This window comes from Bombina bombina, chromosome 2 (genome assembly GCF_027579735.1).
Source record: "Bombina bombina isolate aBomBom1 chromosome 2, aBomBom1.pri, whole genome shotgun sequence".
In the NCBI taxonomy this organism is placed as follows: Eukaryota; Metazoa; Chordata; class Amphibia; order Anura; family Bombinatoridae; genus Bombina; species Bombina bombina.
This window is the reverse complement of record NC_069500.1, coordinates 819,130,313-819,155,620: the sequence shown is the minus strand read 5'-3', so window position 1 is coordinate 819,155,620 and position 25,308 is coordinate 819,130,313. Positions and strand designations below refer to the sequence as shown.

At 38.4% G+C, this 25,308-nt stretch overlaps 1 protein-coding gene across 4 annotated transcripts in view; it reads right to left on the bottom strand.

Moving 5' to 3' along the window:
• Positions 1-25,308, bottom strand: part of JSRP1 (junctional sarcoplasmic reticulum protein 1) — a 409,477-nt gene that overhangs the window by 214,352 nt on the left and 169,817 nt on the right. The window contains exon 3 of one of the 4 annotated variants that reach the window (XM_053703072.1): positions 24,114-24,292. The exons of 2 other annotated variants lie outside the window; for them this stretch is intronic. The gene's annotated coding sequence lies outside the window, so the exon portion shown is untranslated. Of the gene's footprint in view, positions 1-24,113; positions 24,293-25,308 lie in introns of those variants that run through there. One more of the 4 variants, XM_053703070.1, reaches the window with a different exon arrangement.

Genomic DNA, 25,308 nt, shown 5'->3' with positions numbered 1-25,308 from the left:
TACATGGCAGGAAATAGTGCTGCAATCTAGTGCTCTTGCAAATGAATAGATTCTTGTCATATAGTACAAGATGGGCTGGCTCCTAAGCATACATCCCTTCTTTTCAACAAAAGATACCAAGAAACGAAGAAATATTCAGCTAGATTACGAGTTATGGCGCTATAGGGAAATTAACAAACGTAACAAAAGTTGCTTTATTTAACCCCCTATAGCGCAGCCTTACAAGTTTTCAAAACAGCCGGCTTGTGCGTGCGATATGGTGCTTTTAAGCTCCATACCGCACAAAAAACAAGCTCTGTTTTGACGTGCTCATGCACGCTTTCCCCATAGACATCAATGGGGAAAGTGGGTCAGAAAAAAGTCTAACACCTGCGATTGCGGAAAGAAAAGCTCCGTAACACAGCCCCATTGATGTCTATGGGGGAAAAAAAATTAAAACCTAAAACCCTAACATAAACCCCACGTCTAAACAACCCTAATCTGCCGCCCCCAACATCGCCACCACCTACATAATGTTTTTAACCCATAATCTGCTGCTCCCGACATCGCCGCCACCTTAATAAAGCTTTTAACCCCTAATCTTCAGCTCTCAATATCGCTGCCACTATACTAAAGTTATTAACCCCTATTCCCCTGCACCCCAACTTAGCCCACACTATGATAAATCTATTAACCCCTATTCTGCCGCTTCCCGACATTGCCACAACTAAATAAAGTTATAAACCCCTAAACCTCTGGCCTCCCACATCACTACCACTAAATAAATCTATTAACCCCTAAACCGCCAGCCCCCCACATCGCAACAACCTAAATTAAACTATATTAACCCCTAAACCGAACGTAACCCTAAGCCTAAACCTAACCGTAACTCTAGCCCTAACGTAACCCTAACACCCCCTAACTTTAACATAATTAAAATAGAGCTAAATTAAACTTACAATTATTAACTAAATAATTCCTATTTAAAACTAAAAGTCCAGATGAGGACTTCGCCGTCTGGATGAAGATAGAAGAGGCCGCCTGGACGAAGACGTCTCGTCGCCTGGATGAGGACTTCGCCGCCTGGATGAAGATCGTTCAAGCGGGACTTCAAAGACTTTAAGTGGATCTTCGGGGGTTAGTGATTTATGGGTTTTTTTAAGGTTTTTTTTTTTTAGTGGGGTTTTTTTTTAGTTTAGGGTTTGGGCTTTCGTAAAAGAGCTAAATGCCCTTTTCAGGGCAAAGCAAAAGAGCTAAATGCCCTTTTAAGGGCAAGGCCCATACAAATGCCCTTTTCAGGGCAATGGGTAGCTTAGGTTTTTGTTAGAGTTAGGTTTTTTATTTTGGGGGGTTGGTTGGTGGTGGGTTTTACTGTTGGGGGGGTATTTGCATAATTTTTTTTACAGGTAAAAGAGCTGTTTAACTTAGGGCAATGCCCTACAAAAGGCCCTTTTAAGGGCTATTGGTAGTTTATTGCAGACTATGTTTTTTTTATTTTGGGTGGGCTTTTTTATTTTGATAGGGCTATTAGATTAGGTGTAATTCTTTTTTATTTTTAACAATTTCGTTTGTTATTTTTCGTAATTTAGTGTTTGTTATTTTCTGTAATTTAGTCTTTTATTTTTTGTAATTAGATAGTTTGTAATTTTTATAGTAGTGTTAGGATTTTTTATGTGTATTTTAGTTTAATTTAATTGGTAGATAGTTTAATATTAAATAGTTATATTAGTTTAATTGTTAGTTTAAACGTAGTTTTTTTAATTTGACAGGTAAGTTTTAATTTAATTTAAGATAGGGAAATTGTAATTTTAATATAAAGTTAGGGGGGCGTCAGGTTTAGGGGTTTCTAGTTTAAATTAGTTTATTGCGATGTGGGGGGCTTTCAGTTTAGAGGTTAATAGTTTTATTTAGTATATTTCGTTGTGGGGGGCTTGCGGTTTAGGGGTCAATAGGTTTATTATAGTGGCGGCAGTGTAGGGCTTAATAACTTTAGTATAGTGGGGGAGATGTGGGTGAACGGCAGATTAGGGGTTAATAATATTTAAATAGTGTTTGCGATGCAAGAGGGTGGCTTTTTAGGAGTTAATACGTTTATTATAGTTGCGACGATGTCTGGGAGCGGCGAAATAGGGGTTAATAAGCTTATTATAGTATTTGCGATGCAGGAGGGCCTCGGTTTAGGGGTTAATAGGTAGTTTATGGGTGTTAGTGTACTTTTTAACACTTTAGTTATGAGTTTTATGTAACAGTTTTGTTGTGTAAAAAAACGACTGTTCTCAGATAGCGGTAGGGATCTTGTAGTTTTAGGATGTAACCCAAGCTTTTTAGCCTCACCGCAAAACTCGTAATGGCAGCACTATAGGAATCCCATGAAAAAACGTCATTTTTACGAGTGCGGGACTGACGTTGCGTTACAGGCTAAAAGGCTTGCGGTACAGCTATATCAACAAGTCTTGTAATGGCTGTGGTGCTGTTTTAACGCTAAAATGGCCATTTTTTCAGCGTTAAAACACGAACACACAACTCGTAATCTAGGTGATTGATAATAAAAGTAAATTAGAATTTTTTTTATAATTGCATGCTCTATTTGAATCATGAAAGAAAAAAATGTGGGTTTCATCTCCCTTTAAAGTGAATGTAAACTTTCATGAATTAGTGCCCGGTTTTTAAAAATACTATTAAAAACAGGGGCACTTTCATTCATGAAAGTTTACATTGCAGCCTATTTTTACAAATACTTATCTTTCTCTTGTCCAAAGCCGCATCGCCGATCCCCCCGCCCCCACTCGCAGTTCCTCTGTACATACGTCACCAATGACGAAACCTGCATCCTCCAATCATGGCTTCCCCCCAGAGCGTCCATCTCGTGAGGCCACACCATGATTGGAGTGTAACGGTACCAACCGGATACCAAGGGTTAACACCAGGGAACAATGTCCTGCATAGGGAATCAGCAGTTCACAACCCAGCCAGTTTTCAGGTTTTAAACAGAATAACCCTTTATTTGAAGGCAGCATACAGATTTATACAGGTTTTTGACCCCCCCCCCCCAGATGGGGGTTGAAAGAATGTTGTACATTAGATAAAAGGGAGAAGCGCCCTTGACATGATACAATAGGATTATATTACTTAAACACTTCAACCACAGGACACTCTTGACTCTCCTTATCACTTAGGCGTTTCTCTCTGGGGGTGATCAAACACTAGAATGCTAAGCATTAATTAGATTGTAGCTGGAGCCAGCCACTTGTGGTTAGAAAATAAAGTTAACACTTTCAGTCCTGACCGAAGGGTCTGTCACAGACAACCTTTCTTACGTTATAGTCCAGAAGTGGCTAGGTTTGCCACATGGAGGAAGCCGGTTTTATCATTGCTGTGTAAATACAGCAGGAGAAGCAGGGGGGTTTCGGCGATCCGGCTTTGCACAAGAGAAAGCTAGTATTTGTAAAAATATGGTGCAGCGTAAACTTTCATGAATGAAAGTGCCCCTGTTTTTAATAGTATTTTTAAAAAACGGGCACTAATTCATGCAAATTTACATTCACTTTAAGTGCATTTGTTGGGCTGCTTGGCACTGCTTAATGATTAATTTGCAGTGTGGGAATTTTGGCACATTAAGCAGATTACATTAAACGTTAAAAAGTTAAATGTGTATAATTTTGACAGTGTTTTCCCTAAAGGTCTGAAATTTACTGTGTAGATGTGTAAAGTAGGAATATTGTACTGTGGAAAATTTGGTGGCAACCGAGTGATATTAAAGGGACAGTCAAGTATAAATTAAACTTTCATTATTCAGATAGGACTTTTAATTTTAATTGACTTTCCAATTTACTTTTATCATCAAATTTGTTTTTTTCTCTTGGTATTCTTAGTTTAAACTAAACATAGGTAGGCTCATATGCTAATATCTAAGCCTGTGAGGGCTGCCTCTTATCACATGCTTTTTAAATCTCTTTTCAACACTAAGAGACAGAAAGTACAGATGGGCTATAGATAACACTGTGTTCAGGCACAGAAAGTTATTTAAGATCTAGCACAATACAATGCTAAATGCAAGACAATATATAATAAACAGTCACAGTCATGTGATCAGGGGGCTGGAAGAAGGTTCCTAGATACTGTACAAGGTAATCAAAGTGTTGGTTATGCAAAACTGGGGAATGAGTAATAAAGGGATTATCTATCTTTTAAAACAATAACAATTCTATGGTTGACTGTCCCTTTAAATATATATTTTTTTTACATTAAAGGGGCATGAAACCAAAACATTTTCTTAAATGAATGAGATAGAGAATACATTTTTAAAGGGACATAATACTCATATGCTAAATCACTTCAAACTGATGCAGTATAACTGTAAAAAGCTGACAGGAAAATATCACCTGAGCATCTCTAGGTAAAAAAGGAAGATATTTTACCTCACAATTTCTTCAGCTCAGCAGAGTAAGTAAAATATCTTTCTTTTTACATAGAGATGTTCAGGTGATATTTTCTAGTCAGCTTTTTACAGTTATGCTGCATCACTTTCAAGTGTTGCAACATTTGGGTATTATGGCCCTTTAAATAACTTTCTAATTTACTTCTACTATCATTTTTTATTCTCGATATCCTTTGTTGAAAGAACAGCAATGCACTACCACCAATCAACAGCTAGCTCCCACCTCCTGAGACTACCTAGATATGCTTTTAAACAAAGGATACCAACAGAACAAAGAAAATTAGATAAAATAAGTAAATTGGAAAGTTGTTTAAAATGGCATACTATGACTAGTCGGACTTCCGGAGGAGGAGCCCAGGTGAATGGTCATGTGAGACACCTGCTCCGGCTCACCTCTCCTGCAAGCTCACTGGCGGGAACTCTGCGCCCAAGCCCTGGGACCCTGGGCGGCTTGCATTAGCCAGAACTACCGCTGCCGGAATCTCCTCTGGTGCCATTCCATTGCACCTTGCTGCATGTAGCAGCCATACAAGGTCCTAATCTCTCCTACCATTCTCCAGCAGAGATTTAATTAAAATTTCCATACATTGGCAGAAAGCTGGGAAGGAGGACAAAACTAAAGAGGACGACTCTCTGCCTGCTGTCCAGACCTAACGCCGTTACTGCCCAAACTACCTCTTTTCTAACAGTGATGCACCTATAAAGCCCTACCAGCTTTAAATGCAGAATGCCCTCACCTGCCTAAACATAAAACAAGACAGGCTTAACACCGGAGACCTCAGCCTCCTGGGACTTTAACCTACTTTTATCCCTTAACAATCTGCGGCAGTGGAGCTGAACCTAACAGCGTATCCTGGCACTGATCCTTGGTACACCCTTTCCTTTTGCTCCGGCACTCCTACCTGGTTTTGAGGTGGGAGCTCCTGGCCGCCTGGAGGACCTTGGGCGAGTGCGGCACACCGGATGCATCGAGCCGCGGCGTCCCTGACGACGGGACGGTGAGAAGGCGCAGGGATCCACGGGGCGCTGCTCCCCATTGGCCCGGACGTCCCCTCCCACCGGTGCTGCGTGAGGGGCCCGGGTCACGTCCATTTGCTGCGCTGCTGGTCCTGTCTTGAATCGCGGTGATTCCTCCTGCAGTCTCTCCGGACTGGTCCTCGGAACTTTCTTCCTACCTCTGCCGACTGAGTGCTCCCCCTCCCACCGGTGCTGCGTGTAGGGGGAGACCGGTCTCTCAAGGAAATCTCCACGGACATCCCTTATCTTTGGCCAGGGGCCGGTAAAGTATCAAATTGACTCATTCTCATGTCCTCTTGCTTATGTTTGTTTCCCGAATACAACTTCTCTGCATGTCAATTATTTACTACAAGTAAACTGCCATTAATGCACTTGCTTGAACTGTATTGGCTCTGTACTCTTTAAAGAAAGGGAAAAGGGGAAGAAAAAGGAAAGGGAGAAAAAAAACCTTCCTAATCAGGCTAATACCCTAAGGCCGGCTGTTAACACCTTCTATGACAAGACTTTGGGCAAAAGTAAGGGAAGGGAATCAGAAAAGAAGGGAAGAAAACAAAGGGGAAAAAACACTGAACCGCAAATTACCAAGAATTCAAACTGGGACTTTATTATATCTGTTAAAAAATGTGCAGAACTTAGATATATGGACATAATCTGTATGACTCCCGTCTTTTTCAGTGCTTCTTAAACATAGAGGGGGAGAGAGAAAGAGAAGGAAGAAAAGAAAGAGAAAAAGAAACAAATCACTTTGAGAAATGCTCTAATATAACTATGCTGATACTGCACTTATAATCTTATAAGAGTATTATAACTTCGCTGTTTCTCTATTATAACTTAAGGCTATAGCTCTAGATCTTTTTATAAATCCCTATGAACAACATGACTACATTACCAGAATGTCACTATATAGGATCTTAAATGTATGTTGAGCCTGAGTTCTACCCAGCAACACTGGTCTATTATTACTAATAAAGAGGCCATACCTATACCTACAAACTAGTAATTATTACTCCAGCACTAGATAGGCCTATTAAAAGCAGCTTGGCCAACATTTTATTAGCCCTATACTACTTCCAATTAATGATATTGGTGCATATAGAAATATACAAGTAAAATTATACTCCTTAGAAAGGATCAGTACATCACTCTAAGACCATACCACACTGTCTCCACTTCTTCTGTTTATCTCATACATTATTAACACAACTCTCTAAACCCTTTCCTCTCCAAAACTATTCATAGGCTCTGCTATCACTAAAAGAGCGAATAACTATTACCTACCTTGGCTACCCAAACAGTACTACTACCCATTAGACCACTGTTTGTAAAGCAAAACTTCAAATCTTACCATAGAAATGCTACTATTTAAAAAACATTTGTTATATTGTCTCTCATATTACTTGCGGGTTAAATGAAAATCCCTGGTCTTTTCACCTGGATTTAAAATTATAAAATTTAAATATACAGAAAACCTGACTATTTCTATAAGAAATTTATAACCAGAGCACTTGTGAAAATAATCTAGTGCTGACATCTAGAATCAACTCATATAGAGAGTGACCAACCTATACTGCTATTCCTTAGCAGATTAGAAACCCCCTATCTTCTGAAGAAGAGAGGAACTGAGCATCTGCCTAAAATCCCCCTACTCCCATATCAAAGAATTATGTAATTGTCTGCTTTGGCTATAACACTAGGGACAAAGCACATTGTAGAATCCTATTATTTGTAACCTTCACTAATCGCATAAAACTGCTATTCTGCCACAATCATAAACACCCTAACGTCACCTGCACTAACACCCTATCACTTATTTCGGTAATAAGACTAAATTGATTCCTTACAGAACCTCACATTAGCCACCTTAAACTAGCTTAAATACACGACACCTTACTTTTTCACTTAATACCCCTGATCACAAATATTGTTTTTTATAATACAACTTACCCCCACTATTCCTCACTTCACTGGCCCTCACATTCTGTCACTTCTCTGGATCAATCTCATATAAGAACACACCCTCACTCAATCCCCTTGGCTTTCCCCCTCCATTTTTTTGGAAGGGCCCTTCACCAACACCCTCCTCCGTCACTATCACAATTAGACACGTGGCTTATGGATAAATTTGTATCTAATACATCTAAGACACCCTCTCCAAATATGGCAGCTAGACAAAGGGACAGGAAACCTAAAAATACCCAGGAATCTACCACTGAAGCACAATCTACCTTAGCCCATACAATAACGATGCCGGAACTCTCTACCCCACAGAGTCTGGTTGCAAACATCACAGAAGCACTTACACCTAAATTTGATGTTCTTAGGGCAGAGATTAGGCAGGACATTTCCTCACTCACCCAAGAGATTAGACAATTCTCCAGCAGGCTGCAAGAAATGGAGCAGCGAGTATCAGATCTAGAAGACCTAACATTAGGGCATAGCTCTAAATTAGAAAGTTTAAACAATAATACTCAAAAAGTTTATGATAGGCTAGAGGATCTGGAAAACCGCTCCAGAAGAAATAACATTCGGATAATTGGTCTTCCAGAAGACAAACAATTTGACGATTTATGTTGCTTTATTTCAGACACACTCACAAAGGCCCTTAAAATTCCTCCAACCTATCATTCAATTTTGGTGGAGAGAGCCCATAGGTTAGGCACCCCCCGTTCAGATAACAAAAACGGCAATCGTCCTAGACCGGTTATTGCAAGATTACTTAACTTTCAGGACAAAAATATGATATTACAATATTTCCGGAAAAACCAGCCCATCTACATAGAAAATGCTAAAATTTTAATTTTCCAAGATTTCTCTGCATACACAGCTTCCAAGAGAAGAGAGTTAGCCCCAATCTGTACCAAATTCATACAGGATGGTCACCATGCCACCATAATTTATCCCTCCAAACTCAGACTTATAGTTAACAACACAACACATATATTTGAAGATACCCAGCTGGCTGAAAATTTTTTCAAAACTATGAACCCACAACCTCACTAAAAAATGACTTCGCCACACATTGAGAAATTAGGCCTTGTGATTAGGGAACCCCCTTGGGATAGGGTGGTCTTTGTCTATTGTATGTATGTGGGTTTTTTTTTTTTTTTTTTTTTTTTTCCTTCCCTCTATCTCGACCCCTCCCCCCCCTCTCCACAATCTAGATGACACAAGGGATTAATAAATTAAAAATAGTATCATGGAATGTGGGAGGCATCTCAACTCCCATTAAACGAAAGGCGATACTTACACATCTGCGGAAGGCTCAAACCGATATCGGTCTTTTACAAGAAACCCACCTAAATTCAGAAGAATCTTTAAAACTAAAGGCGCAATGGGTCAAAGAGGTCCTTGCAGCACCGAGTGCTGGAAAAAAGAAAGGTGTGGCTATACTGATTGGAAAAAAAGCCAAAGTAGAGATACTGCACTCTGAGGCTGACCCCGGGGGGAGATACATAATGGTAAAGCTGAGGAACGCACAGATAACTTATACAATATGTAACATATACGGACCAAATACCTCCGACCCAGAGTTCTGGAATCTAATCCAGTCAAAACTCCTATTAACTCTGAAGGACATTTGATCCTAGGAGGTGACTTCAATATGGCACCACACTGTCCCCTAGACAGACTTAGAAACAATGTCAAACAGTTAAAACAAAAAAAAGATAATCTAGACTCCAAAATATTCAATAAACTTAAGCACAATTTAGCATTATGTGACATCTGGAGAGTCCAGAACCCTGGCGCCCAAGACTACACCTGCCTTTCAAAAGCTCACAAAACCCTTTCCAGGATTGATTTATTCCTAATTGATGAACGTATTGCAATAACAAAAGTAAAAGCAGGATTAATGCCAATCCTTCTATCTGACCACGGACCCATTACTCTTGAACTTTACTTTGATCAATTTAATACGAATACCTCACGATTCTTTTTTCCTTATCATCTAACTACAGATCTAAAATTTAAAAAATGGTTGAGGGATAAATTTGCCGAATATGTTAATTTTAACAAAGAATATATACAGCGCCCCGATATATTCTGGGAGACTGCGAAAGCAGTTCTTAGAGGAGAAATTATCGCCTATTCTGCCATCCTATCCAAAAAGGTAAAGTTAAGAGAGAGGGAGATGAATAATTCCCTGATCAATTCATATAACCGTTTTTTACTTGAAAAAACTCCTTTAAACTGGGCGAAATATATTCGTGCCAAAAGCATTAGAGACACTTTTGCAATGACCCAAGAAACCCACAGAGAACTTAGGTTTCAAGCTAAACTTTATAGATTTGGTAATAAATCTGGAAAAATGCTAGCCAAATTAGTTAAAAATGAAGGAAAAAAACCACTGATAGAAAAACTAACTCATAATGGAAAACAGGTAACGAATCCAGAAGATATAGCGGGTATATTTATAGAATACTTTCGTGACATATATACATGCAGAGGCTATGATGCTGTGAAAGCATCTGAATTCTGGAGTAAAATCTCCTATCCTTCAGCCTCGGATGAAGAGACATCCAAGCTTAACTCTCCCATTCTAATAGAAGAGATAGAGGAAGTAATCTCTAATCTTTCCCTTAATAAGGCAGCAGGTCCGGATGGACTTCCAAATGAATTTTTCAAAATTTTATCAGCCCAAATAACACCTTACCTGAGCAATCTCTTTAACGAGATGTACATTAACGGCAAATCGGCCTCACCTTCCTTCTCCTCCTCATTTACGACCCTGATTTTAAAAGAAGGGAAAGATCCATCTCAAAAAGAGTCATATAGACCCATTGCCCTCCTAAATTCTGACTACAAAATCATGACATCTATCCTAGCAATCAGACTACAGAATATCTTAACAAAAATAATCCATCCGGACCAAGCTGGCTTTCTTAATAACCGAAACTCGGCTGCAAAAATTAGAGAACTTCTTGTCACTTTAGACTATACTCAGAATCCCCCCTCCTCTGAGGTGGAGAGAGAGGGCACCCCTGATTTAGCTATCCTGTCAATCGACGCAGAAAAGGCGTTTGACTCGGTTATTTTTAACCATACAATAACATCTTTATCAAAATTTGGGATTACAGGAAATTTCTCTAATTTCCTAGAAAATCTACATAAACAATCCCATACGAGATTAATAATAAATAATATTAACTCTCCTCCTATTATGATGGGTAGGGGGACGCGCCAGGGATGCCCTCTCTCTCCGCTTCTCTTTGATATAGCCATTGAACCCCTGGCCATTATGATAAGAGCATCTTTAGAAGGCATAAAAATTCGGAACTATGAAATAAAAATAGGACTATATGCAGATGATCTTTTAATCTATCTCTCCAATACAAAGCTTAATATACCAAAACTTCTCCAAATAACCGATCACTTCGGTCTATTTTCAGGGTACAAAGTAAATAAAACAAAGTCTGAGATTCTCTGGCTGAGGAGAAATAATAGTTCCATTCTAAACACTCCATTTAGGGTGGTTCATGAATCCTTTAAATATCTCGGGATCCACATACCAATCGATCTAAAAGACTTATATAAACTTAATATTACGCCCATATTAACTGCCTTTAAGGAGAAATTAAAAAATTGGCAACATCTGCCTCTATCCATATCTGGCCGATCAGAGTTATTCAAAATGATTCTTCTTCCTAAAATTCTCTACATTCTGCAGAACGTCCCGCTAATCTTATCAGAGAAGGACATTCGCTTCTTTAATACTATGCTTAGACAATTTTTATGGCAAGGGAGAAGATCTAAGATATCCCTTGCCAAACTTACTGCACCAAGGGATCTTGGAGGCTTAGCATCACCCAATATTAGATTCTATAACCTTAGCTTCCTAGCACGAATAATTACGGACTGGATCTTCACTAAGAACTATATCCTTAACAATGAGTTAGAAAGGAATGTCTGCGAACCATACCTTCCATCAACCATGATCCACTGCCAACCAAAGAAGCTCCCAGCAGAGATCAAGAAACTTAAAACCATATATAATCCAATCAAGGCTTGGTGGAAAACAACCAAAGCCTTGGCAATAAACACCACGGTTTCAAATTATTTTCCTTTGACAGGGAATCCACAGTTCCAAGCAGGTATAAATTCAGCAGTCTTTAATCGATGGCATAATAACGGCCTTGTCAGATTATCTCAATTAATTGACAGTGATAGAAAACATACTAAAACCTTCGAAGAATTGAAGAATGAATTTAATCTTCTTAATAGAGATTTTTTTGCATATCTGCAAATAAGACATTATATTGCCGAATTAACCAAAGAGGGGGGCTGGTCTTGGGTGCTAGGTAAACTGGAAAGCTGGTTAACCTTAGTTAAAAACGGACACACATCTATTACCCCGTGCTACCGTATACTCAGCACTAATCAGGGTGCTTCTACTCTGGATAAGATGGCAGTGATATGGTCCTCCCTAATACCCCAGAGCAACATAGAACCAAAAACTCTTCAGTTATCAATTAACAAAGTATCATCCACCACCCTGTCAGCCACCTGGCGAGAGGCACATCTTAAGCTCCTTCACGGGGCCTATTTCACCCCGGAGAAAGGCCTCAGAGTGCACAATCAACAATTTAATAAATGTCCAAAATGCTCTTATCTTGCGGCAGATCTGGTACATATGTTTTGGAAATGTCCTAAAATTAGACGGTTCTGGAACAAGTTAGAGTACTGGCTTAGAACTGCCTTGAAAATCGAGACAATTACTTTATCACTATACCGAATCATATTATGTCTGAATTCAGAAAATAGTTACCAGAGGAACGAAAAGTTAGTAAATCTCTCTATCTTAGCATCTAGATATTTAATCTGTAAAAAATGGAAAATGAAAACACTGCCGACTATTACCGAAATTAAGAACTACTTAAAAAAACAATGTGTACTAGAACAGAAAGACACAAACATTGACAAGGAATCAGATATAAAACATTTCTTTAATAAATGGGCAGCCTTTATTAAAACATTTCATGAAAGGGAAATTGATTACTTGATTTTTCCATTTAAAAACTCAGAAATAGTCCTCCTTGGCATCTGGTAGTTGGAGAGGGGGGGTAGAGTGTAATTGATATTTTCTCCCTTCTTCTGGGGTTTTTTTTTTTTTTTTTTTTTTTTTTTTTTCCCTTCTTCTTTCTTTTCCTTTTTTTTTTTTTTTTTTTTTTTTTTTTTTTTCTTCCTTCTTTTAGTTAGTTTGTTCTTGTTATGTAAATATAGATGACGTCATGGAGGTCATGACGACTGAGAGTATTGGTTTGAAGTTTCAAAAAAAAGGGAAAAAAACCAGCAGAGTATATAACTCATTTATCTGAAACACGGATAATTCTGTCAATTATTTTTTTTTTAGGTCTGACCTCATGTTTTCTTTATCTTTCTGTATAAGCCCTGCGTGGCGCAAGATATGGTTTCTTATTTTTTTGTCTCTTCTCTGTATACATTGCTGGATATAAATAAAAGTTTAAAAAAAAAAATGGCATACTATGTCTGAATCACAAAGGCAAAAATTGGAGTTCAATGTTCCTTTAAAACCCTTTGAGTACTAAGCTGGATTTATTTTTTTTTTTTTACTATTTTAATTTTTTTTTTTTACTTTTTCCCCAACGGTGGGTCTTGGGGGACTGTAGCTGCTGAGATGTCTGAGATACAGGCTTCTAAGCAGCATTCCCCCTTTCCCTATCTTGTCCATTGTAATTTTTAAATAAAGTTGTGCGGTGACGTCGTCACGTCATTGCGCGTGACGTCACTGCATGTAACGGGAAGCCTTGGCGATGCCTGTCACTATACAGGCCCGATCGCCGGGGTGGGAGTTGATGGGAGTCCCCAGATTGCTCTCAAGGTAGGTGAGTGCTAGTGATGGCTCTGAGCCGTCGTTAGCACTCAAGGGGTTAAGTGAAACAAAAAACGTGCTTAACCCGATTTAATGCAAAATGTGTATAATTTTGAGTGTGTTTCACCTAAAGGTCTAAAATTTTCGGTGCAAATGTGTGTTGTTGGAATATTGTATTGGGGAAAATTTGGCGATAATTGAGTGATATTAAGCAGGAAATATGCAGCGCCAAGCCGGATTTTCCGCACGGCTATTGGCTAAGAGGTGGAACGTCACCTCTCTGCCAGATAGCAAAAATAGAGTTCTGCCGGTTGGCTGCCTTAGCAGCTCAGTGAAAGTGATCACTTTGAACAAATAAAGGAGCTTTAAGCATGAAGTATTTTATACTTTATGAATGAAAGTTCCCTTTATTTGTTCCAATGGTAAACACTAGGATTTACCATCACTTTAATGAAACTCTGGCCTGTTAAGGGTCCTGAGGACTGGAGTTGAGAAACACTTCCGTAAAGGACTGATTGGATACTGGCTAATAAGCAAAACTCCCACTGTTTTACTGGTTTACATCAACATGCATAACATGCAAACATTTTTGGTTTTCTCAGGACAAGATCATCTTTGAGTCCCTTTAAAGGGACAGTCAACACCAGATTTTTTTGTTGTTAAAAAAGGTAGATAATCCCTTTACTACTCATTCCCCAGTTTTGCATAACCAACACAGTTATATTAATATACTTTTTACCTCTGTAATTACCTTGTATCTAAGCATCTTCTGACAGCCCCCTGATCACATGACTTTTTATTTATTATCTAATGCAGTGCTTTCCAAACTGTGTGTCGGGACACACTAGTGTGTCGGCAGCAGTGTGTAGGTGTGTCCCTGCTTCAGCACAAATTTATTTTAATTTTTTTTTTTTTTGGGTTTCTGACTTTCCGCCTGCCTGCTATGCATATCACATGGTTGGCACGTGATTGATACCTAGGGGGACACAGATTATCTTAACCTATTGGCGCAGCTCAGTGGGAACTGAAACTATTCCCATTGGCGACACATTGGCTCGTGACTGCATGTGTAGTCTCCTTAATCGGCTCGTGACTACATGTGTAGTCAGTGAGTGGGACAGCAGTGTGTTTGCAGCGCGGGCAGTAGTCAATCGGACTCGCCAAGCTCTGAGGGCGGCAGCTTAAATGCTGAGCTGAAGTCAGTGGGGTTTTTTTGGAACTAGCTCCCAGTAGTGCATTGCTGCTCCTGCTCTTGATGTATGGATAGGAAGTGGAAGCTTAAGAAATGCTTGATGATGAAATGCGAGTGTCTTTATCTAATATTCCACCAAATATTCAGAAACTGTGTTCATCCCATCAACCTCATACATCCCAATAAAATATCAAGTAGCTATTCGTGTTATTAAAGTTTTTTTTAATTCTTGCACATACATACTGTTACTTGTAAATACATTTTGTTATTATATAATTTATGTATGTGTCGTATCTTTTAAAACAAGTTAGTTTAACCTCCTTTTTGCTAGTACAACTGAATTACTGTCGCAAAATGATGTAGTTCTAAAAAGTGTGTCACCAACATAAAAAGTTTGGAAAGCTCTGATCTAATGACTTTCATTTTAGTCAAATAGTGCAGTGTCTGCCACAATCCACGGGCGTGATCACAATGTTATCTATATGGTTTACATGAACTAGCTCTCCCCTGTTGTGAAAAGCAAATAAAAAATCATGTGATAAGAGGCGGCCTTTAAGGGCTTAGAAATTATCATAAGAGCCTTCCTAGGTTTAGCTTTCAACTAAGAATACCAAGAGAACAAAAGCAAAATTGGTGATAAAAGGAAATTGGAAAGTTGTTTAAAATTACATGCCCTATTTGAAACATGATATATTTTTTGGTCTTGACTGTCCCTTTAACTGAACTCGGTCACGAGCATATCCTCTATCTATCTATCTATCTATCTATCTATCTATCTATCATCAATGTGAGTAAATATACATCAATTTCTCACCTTTTCCTTCTGAAAATCCAAACACAGACTTTTTCATGCCAGTGTGATGCTTTTTAAAAAGCCTTAAAGCATAACTGGGATACAATACAGCAAGTCTGTTTTGTTCATGTTAGAACTTGTCAGCACATGACAGGTTTCTGATTGCTACATTCACTGCTCCAGTGGAAGTACTGCTGATATAGGCTAGTTTGTTTGTATGCGCTACACAATTTATTTAGTATCATATTCATTTGTAGTAGATGTTTCTTCCGTCACCTTTTTATTTCCTCATAAAATATATAAATATATATATATATATATATATATATATATATACTGTATGTGTATATATATATATATATATATATATATATATATATTAGCAGAAATAAACAAATCCTCCCTCCAAGATCAACCATCTGGATCAACCACTATAGAATAGTCCTGAACAAAGAATGCACTCTCAGGATTTTCAATCAAAAGTGTCAGCAACTATATATATATTTAGTTGCTTCTTAAACTGGGACCCACTGGGGGGTTGCTAAAGGTTTTCAGGGGTTACTGCAATATAATCAGATATACAGCATGTACAGTTTGTGCATTTCTACTTGTTTAAAAGGCAGCATAGTTTTCTTCAGCTCTCAACTCCCATCACTTGATGCACCGGTAAACTAAAAAATAGGGCCAACCTTCTTGGGCGAATAAGAGTGCGTATGTATATTATCACGTTAACAGTCAGTTTGTGCACTGAACAAAGACTTGGCAACCTCAGCAGAATAGCATGCTCCCCACAAGATTTGATAATGTACTGTGCACAGGGAGACAGGAGAGCAGGAGGGGTCTCTGATACAATGAAAGCTAAGTTGCAATTACCAACCAAACAACAGCAGTGAAGCAGTTAGAAAGAAAGGAATAGAAGGTTGCTGCTGTCCTCCGTTAATTCTACAAATGTACATTTTGTCTTTAAGTCTTTATACAACCTTGTTCATAAAAAAGCATTAATGCAGATCTAATTATTTGTATTAATGTGATGGGAAAACCGGGCTGTATGTATGAATATGTATTTATGCGCATGTATATATGTGGGACTGTGTATGTATGTATATATGTTTTGTGTGTGTATAGATCGATAGATAGAGAGTTATATGTGTGTTTGTATGTAAGTATGTGTGTGCAGTGTTCTCCGCAGGACCTTTTTAACAGGTGCACCACCCGGCTGATTTTACTGACTACCCAGCCCCAGGTAAAATTGTAGCCAATATTAATGTTAATATTAAAAATTTCAAATTTTATTGCACAAATTATCATTAAAAAGATTTATGTTAAATTATGCAATTAATTTGTGCTTTAGATAGCAGAAAATTATATACTATTAGAAAATATTACATTGTTGTTTCACTATCCCATCCAGCTGGCAAAATATTCGGTGGAGAACACTGTGGGGCCGAATTATCAAGCTCCGAATGGAGCTTGATGCCCCTGTTTCCACGCGAGCCTTTAGGCTTGCCGGAAACAGCAGTTATGAAGCAGCGGTCTAAAGACACCCCCTGCTAGAAGCCGATTGGCTGCAAATCTACAGAGGCGGCATTGCACAAGCAGTTCACAAGAACTGCTGTTTGCATTTATCAATGTGCGGCGGACATGATACGCTACATCGTATCATGTCAGTCCGCACTTTAATAAATTGTCCCCTGTGTGTGTGTGTGGGGGTGTGTGTGTATGAATGTGTGTATTTTTAAATGTGTGTCTGTGAGTGTATTGTGAGTGTGTGTTTGCCCCAAACCCTTCTCAGAAGCAAAGTGCTGAATACTGTAAACAATGAAAGTAAAGGGACTGACAAGCGAGCACTTCTCTCCCTCTTCAGTACATCTGACATGAGGAATGGGTGACTCAGGATTTTAAACTGACACACTGGCAACCTGATAACCAAAACGCTGTTAACCCCTGGGCTGATAAAGAGTGGTTTACTTTGTAAGCTGCAAGTCTGTTGGGAAGCCTATGAATCTTAAATGTCTAAGGAATCTATCAGAAGGAGTTTGGAGCTGAGTGATTTTAATTCATCTCTATTTTTATGTTGCACTGAGTTATTTTCTTTAGGCAATTTATAAAACTAATTTACTTTGATAAATATACTTAATAAAATACCTAAGGACTGAATGTGGAATTGAATATAGGCCCTTAAAGGGACAATGTATTGTAAAATTTGTTTCCCGTTAATGGGCTAGATTACGAGTGGAGCACTAACAGTTACATGCGAGCAATAAGGGGTTTATCGTGGAAGTTTTCGTGAGTCGGGTTTTCCGCTTGTATTACAAGTTGAAAGAAAACATGATCGCTTGAGCGCAATTAATTACAAGTTAATGCTTGTCAGGTTAGCACGTACTCAGAGCTCTGGTTAACTATTTTGCTAAACAAAAAAGTGTCACAAAACACATCATATATTATAAAGTACAGTTACCCTCATAACACCATCTAATAAAAATTATTTAAAAAAATATTGCACAAAAAAAGTTATAAAGGCTCAAAAACATTCTCAGGTGTTAGAAAAAAAAGCCAAGCAAATTGCTTTAACATAGAGATACATGTCTAAAGATTAGGTTGTAATATCTAAGTCATATTAGGGATACATATATATGAACTATATGATCTTTTGTGCACATAGGGTCCTATAACTGCCCAGGGACGGCCTGTCCCTTTAAGTCTGTACAGCCAATTATGTTAATAATTTGCAGCAGCCAATCAGATCGTTGTATATGCTATTTAAATGTTATGCAGATGAACTTAAGAATATGTCTATGAGTAAGGCCTGGGGGCCGAAACACGTTAGACTCAACTATTTTTGACTGCAGTTTTTAAAATTTTCTATCCATGTTAAAATAAAAGCGGTTTCTTACAAAAAGCGCTTTGTATGACTCGCTGGTTTACCTACTAACATCTAAAGATGTCCTTTATCCAAGTGACGTTTCTGGGACAGAGACTCCATCAGTGAAACGTCACTTGAATAAAGGACATCTTTTGCTGTCAAGCCCAGTGGGTGCTGTTTTCTTCTGTTTATCTATCTATCTATCTATCTATCTATGTGTATATATGTATTTACAGACAAATATACACTTATAAACACATATCCTATATATATATATATATATATATATATATATATATATATATATATATATATATGTATATATCTATACCTATATCTATTTATATACAGTTGTGCTCATAAGTTTACATACCCTGGCAGAATTTATGATTTCTTGGCTATTTTTCAGAGAATATGAATGATACACACAAACTTTTCTTTCACTCATGGTTAGTGTTTGGCTGAAGCCATTTATTATCAATCAACTGTGTTTACTCTTTTTAAATCATAATGACAACAGAAACTACCCAAATGACCCTGATCAAAAGTTTACTTACCCTGGTGATTTTGGCCTGGTAACATGCACACAAGTTGACACATAGGGGTTTGAATGGCTATTAAAGGTAACCATCCTCTACATTTACGGTTCAATCTTGGAGGGAAAAACCGCAGAGACCCTGCAGCACTTAAGTGCCAAATGGAAACAACATACTGATATTGATGTCACTACAGAGATGATCACTGACAGTTTTAATCTAGTAGCGAAAAGTACACTTGCAACCTCACATAGGGAGATGCATCTCAGATTTATACACTTGAGTTACATAACTCCCCACTTGCGAGCCAAATGGATCCCAGAGGCACTGGACATTTGTCTTAAATGCTCCTCACCTAGACCAGATGTAAAACACCTATTTTGGAGCTGCCCGAAAATAGCCCAATACTGGGGTAAAATCCAGTTTTGGCTGTCAAAGATCTGTGGAACCCCTATAGTTCTTACAGTTCAAGACACCTTTTTTCTTAGGGGACACACAAGAAGTACCTCACATGACCGCCTACTAAACATCACCATACTGATAGCTAGAAAATTGATTCTACGGCAATGGGCCGTGAGCAAACCACCACACATCTCCCAACTTATTAGCTCCCTACACGCACAGGTGCTGATCGAACAGGCTGATGTTAAAGGAGACCTAGAAGCACGAATCAAAGCCTTCTGTACAAAATGGCAACCTTATTTACTGTCCTTGCCAGCCAATAGGTATACCCAGATACTGGCACCCTTTACTAATAGCACATATATCATGACAGAAAGACTAAAGGGAAACTGGCCTGTGAGAAACCCGAATAACGACTGATTCCAAGAACACCCCCCCCCTTTCCCTCTTCTACTTTCTCTTCCCCATTTTTACATTTTTACTTTTTCCTCCTTGCCTTACTCTACGTCTCCGCACTAAGAGATTTGCACACACGGAGCATTTTGACACTTATCATGTTTCACAGAGGGCGGACCGGGTGCCTCCTCCTCTCCACATACTCATCGTACTTATCAGGTTTGAAAGAATACCAGGTATATCAGCTTCTCTTTAAGGTTATGAACCTAGTTACCTTGTTCTGAAAAGAAATACATGTTTGTATGACCCTTCTTGTAATGTCCAGGTGAGAGAGTGATATGATCTCTCATCCCCATATTTTCCTCCAACACCTTCCCCCCCCCCTTCTCTCTTCACTAATGTCCCCCCCCCACCCCCTACCCTCATCCCTATCCCCCCCCTTTTTCTTCTTCTTCTTCTCTCTTCTTTTTCCCAGTCCCCCCCCCCCCCTTCCCTCCCCAGTTTTTCAATAAAAAAAGGTAAAAAGAGTGCCCGGATGGGTGTTTTCCACTCCAGGGACACAACGGAACTATATGCATCCTATGATGTCAATACTATGTAAAATGTGAATATCTCTGTATGTGATTTACCTGTTGTGGCGCACCCGTTGAGGGTTTTCTCAATAAATAAAGATATATAAAAAAAAAAAAAGGTAACCATCCTCACCTGTGATCTGTTTGCTTGTAATTAGTGTGTGTGTATAAAAGGTCAATGAGTTTCTGGACTCCTGACAGACCCTTGTATCTTTCATCCAGTGCTGCACTGAGGTTTCTGGATTCTGTGTCATGGGGAAAGCAAAAGAATTGTCAAAGGATCTGCGGGAAAAGGTAGTTGAACTGTATAAAACAGGAAAGGGATATAAAAAGATATCCAAGGAACTGAGAATGCAAATTAGCAGTGTTCAAACTCTGATCAAGAAGTGGAAAATGAGGGGTTCTGTTTGATAACATGCTGCAATCATCTTGCCATCAATTCTGACCAAATTTCCTGTGCCTTTGTAGCTCACACATCCTCAAAACATCAGTGATTCACCTCCGTGTTTCACAGTAGGAATGGTGTACCTTTCATCATAGGCCTTGTTGAATCCTCTCCAAATGTAGCGTTTATGGTTGTGGCCAAAAAGCTAAATTTTGGTCTCATCACTCCAAATGACTTTGTACCAGAAGGTTTGAAGCTTGTCTCTGTACTGTTTGGCGTATTGTAAGAGGGATACTTTGTGGCATATGCGTAGTAATGGCTTTCTTCTGGTGACTCATCCATGCAGCCGTTCTTTCTTCAAGTGCCTCCTTATTGTGCATCTTGAAACAGCCACACCACATGTTTTCACCTGAAGTTATTTGTTCGTCTGTCTTTGCATTCCGAACAATTTTCCTGGCAGTTGTGGCTGAAATTTTAGTTGGTCTACCTGACCGTGGTTTGGTTTCAACAGAACCCCTCATTTTCCACTTCTTGATTAGAGTTTGAACACTGTTGATTTGCATTCTCAATTCCTTGTATATCTTTTTATATCCCTTTCCTGTTATATACAGTTCAGCTACCTTTTCCTGCAGATCCTTTGACGATTCTTTTGCTTTCCCCATGACTCCGAATCTAGAATCGTCAGTGCACACACTAATTACAAGCAAACAGATCACAGGTGAGAATGGTTACCTTTAATAGCCATTCAAACCCCTTTGTGTCAACTTGTGTGCATGTTATCAGGCCAAAATCCCCAGGGTATGTAAACTTTTGATCAGGGTCATTTGGTTAGTTTTTATTGTCATTATGATTTAAAAAGAGTAAACACAGTTGATTGATAATAAATGGCTTCAGCCAAACACTAACCATGAGTGAAAGAAAAGTTTTTGTGTTATCATTCATATTCTCTGAAAAATGGCCAAGAAATCCTAAATTCTGCCAGGGTATGTAAACTTATGAGCACAACTGTAGGTATAAAATATATATTTGTGCAAACAAAACATAAGATATATGTAGAAATGTGTATTTATGAATACATAGAATATATTCTTCTATGTAATATTTTTATGTTGGTTTAGCGCACTTGAGGATATGCGATTGGGTCTGTGTGAGAGTAGGGGGTTTGTTCTATTGACTTCTATGGGGAAATAGGTTTATTTTCGCTTGCGATATTGTATGTTCAGCTTTTTTCGCTTGTCGGGTTAGCGCGTGAGCGAAAACTGTTTACTTTCAACTAGGGCTGCAACAACTAATCGGTAACATTAATCATAAAAATAGTTGTCACAGAATCTCATTATCAATTAGGTGGTCAGCGATTAGTTGGTTAATGGCACAGCACCAGCTGCTTCAAACCGATGAACTCCTGCACATGGTATTGTGCAAAAAATTTTATTTAATTTTTTTTTTCTAATAATTGGATGATTATTGCCCAATTAATCAGATAGAAAAAAGATTTAAAAAAAATAATAATAATTTTCTTGCACATTCTTAGTTGCAGTAGTTTATCAGATTAAAGCAGCTGATGCTGTGCAACTGACCAACTAATCACAGACCACCTAATTGATAATGAGATTTGTTGACAACTATTTTTATGATCAAACTTACCGATTAGTTGCTGCAGCCCTACTTTCAACTAACAATACAAGTACAACATGACACAAGCAAAAAGCTCACTTCTAGCGCAGTTAACGCTCAAGCTGGAACGTTAAATAGCACTCCACTTGTATCTGGCCCAAAGTGTTTAAAATGATTTGTTATACAAGCTGCACAATTTAAAATATACGTGAAATTGCTCATTTGCGTATATTTTTGTACATGAAATAGCTGCCTCTGCCAAATGAAACTGTATTTCAATCAAATTGACTGAACTTGCAAGGATAGCAAACCTTATTAGCTTATCTCTATATTTACACAAAATCCTCCTTATTGTATCTATAAACAGTGAGTACGATGGAAAAATAACATTTAGTATATCTTTGTCCCACCCCACTGGTAGTGTAATTTCTTCTAAACCTTCTTGTTTACATATATTTTCTATAACCAGTACTTCAGTATTAAATATTTCAGTATAGGTGGGGATACAATGGGCAAAATCAACTACTTTAAATAACCAAATTAAGTTAAATGAGCCATTTGTAAACAATTTAATGCACTCCAGCAGGTAAAATGAATAACTGGGAGTGAGAATACATTAAAAGGGAGGGGAAAAAAAATCACAGTAAACTGTTTCTTTGACAAACATCAGGCCCCTGAATTCAGTAAAATGTTTTTAAAGGGACAATAAACACCTTGTCATTACAACAAATAAACATTATTTTTACTGCAATTATTTTTCAGTATTGTGTGAATAAAATATTATTCTATAATTAGTGCGCTATAGAGGTAAACTCCTAACAAAAAATGGGACCCTTTTATACCCACCAAAGTAAAGAATATGTTTAAATAAAACTATGCTATATATATATATTGCCAGGGTGCTAATAAGTAAAGAGGTATATCGCCACAGAAGAAAAGCACTCGCGGGATGCTACCATCTAAAATGTAACTTTTAATTCTACAGAATTTTAGGTGGCTGACTATCATCTTCCCAATCAGATCCGATCGGGATGATTGACACCCCCTGCTAGCAAATGATGGCCGCGAATCTGCAGGGGGAGGCATTGCACAAGCATTTCACTAGAAATGCTTTTGCAATGTTAAATGCCGACAGCATATGCTTTGTCCGCCCGCCATATAATAAATTGGCCCCTATATATTTGCTCTGAATGAGGTTTTGGCTCATATAGCGCTCTTTTCTGATATACTTATGTATATCTAGCATAGTTTCACTTGAACAATTATTTTTCAGTAGCCAAACTCCACACACCATTTGCCTTATTTGGAGGAGCCAATCTGGGCTTTAGTACGACTCCACAGACAACAGAGCTAGCTCTGGCTATAAAGTTAGTATAAAACACATTGTTTTGCATTTGTTATCTGATAAAGCCAATTAGGGAAAGATCGGGAGCAGAGTTATGGGACAAAATAAATAATACAAATATATTGCAAAGTTGTTTCATTGTGCATAACTAAACATTTATAGAAAATAAATCAAGGTGTTACTGTCCCTTTTCAACCCTGGAGTGAACGGAGAAAGGAGTGGGGGTATGGCTGCACCTCTTTCCTTTAGGGTGTGCCACATCGCGCTTTCACCAGCTGTTGCGTGTTCACATGGCAGCCAGGATCATTGCTTTCCATGCCCTCCAGCTTATGTGAATGTTTCTGACAGACAAGATTTTATACTCTAATCCTTATCATATCAAGTCTATTTTTCTACACAAAAGTCTATGGGATGTTTTGTAGGGTATGCAGTTGATCATGATGGATATGGTAGAAACTATTATTAAGGGACATAATAAAGTTGAAGCTATGAGTATTTTTCCCACAAAAAGAGATATTCTAGATTAAGTGGTCATGATCTCAAGTTGAAGGGTTGTAGGTTCAGGAGCTTCTTCTTTGGTCCATTGAATAAACTTACATATGATGTGGTAATGACAAGCACTGTGGGGGACTTCAAGAATACCTGGGATAGGCATAAGGTTATACTGCAAACTACTTAAAGGGACAGTAAAGTCATAATTAAACATTCATGTTTTAGACAAAGCATATAATTTTAAACAACTTTTCAATTTACCTTTATTATTTCATTTGGTTCCTTCTCTTGTTATCCTTTGCTGAAAGATTTATCTAGGAAAGTTCAGGAACAGCAAAGAACCTAGGTTCTAGCTGCTGATTGGTGGCTGCATATATATATACCGATTGCCATTGGCTCACCCATGTGTTCAGTTAGAAACCCGTAGTGCACTGCTGCTCCTTCAACAAATGATACCAAGAGAATTAAACAAATTTGATAATAGAAGTAAAGTGGAAAGTTGTTTAAAATTGTATGTTCTACCTAAATCATGAAAGAAAATGTTTGAGTTTCATGTCCCTTTAAGCTTGCACTTATAGGAAATTTGGGGCAAACTTGTAAGGTCTATAGTTCTTAATTACTGTTATTTATGTTTTAGAATAGATTAGAATATTAGAACTAGAGTAGGTAATAAGCATTAGATTAAAATATACCACTGTATGTTTTTTCTTGTAAAGAATGGGTTAAATGTATCATATGCATACCCCCCTCCCGGAAATCTGGTTCTTAAATTATTTGTCTAGTTTGCAGATTTACTATATTAGGCCTTTAAAGGGACAGGAAACCCCAACATTTTCTTTCATGATTTGGATAGAACATTTGATTTTAAACAACTTTCCAATTTACTTCTCATAGCAAATGTGCTTAATTCACTCATTATTCTTTGCTGAAAGTACACTACTGGGGGTCGATCCGATATAAAGCGTCGCCCGCAAAAGCCGGCGACGCCAATATTTGCGCGGATTTGGTATCACATATACGGCGTAACCTAGAAGCTACGCGCGTATATTTCTGCCGTCGCCCGCAGTTTTTTGGGCCATAGGCAGGTATACCAAACCCGCGCAGTTTGGTATCCAATATGCAGCGTAAGGACTTACGTGGCGAAAATGGAGAAAACTTACTCCATTTTCACCTCGCCACAAAAAGCAGCCGTAAGAAGCCTTACGCTGACTATTGGAGCCCCGTAACTCCCTAAACTAACTAGAAAATAAACCTAACACCTAACGCATGCGCAATGTCTATCTCCCTGTCAACCGTGATCTGCTAAAATAAACCTAACACCTAACGCATGCGCAATGTCTATCTACCTGTCAACCGCGATTCCCCCCCCCCAGAAATCCCTAATAAAGTTATTACCCCCTAAACCGCCGCTCCCGGACCCCGCCGCCATCTACATAAACTAACCCCCTACTGTGAG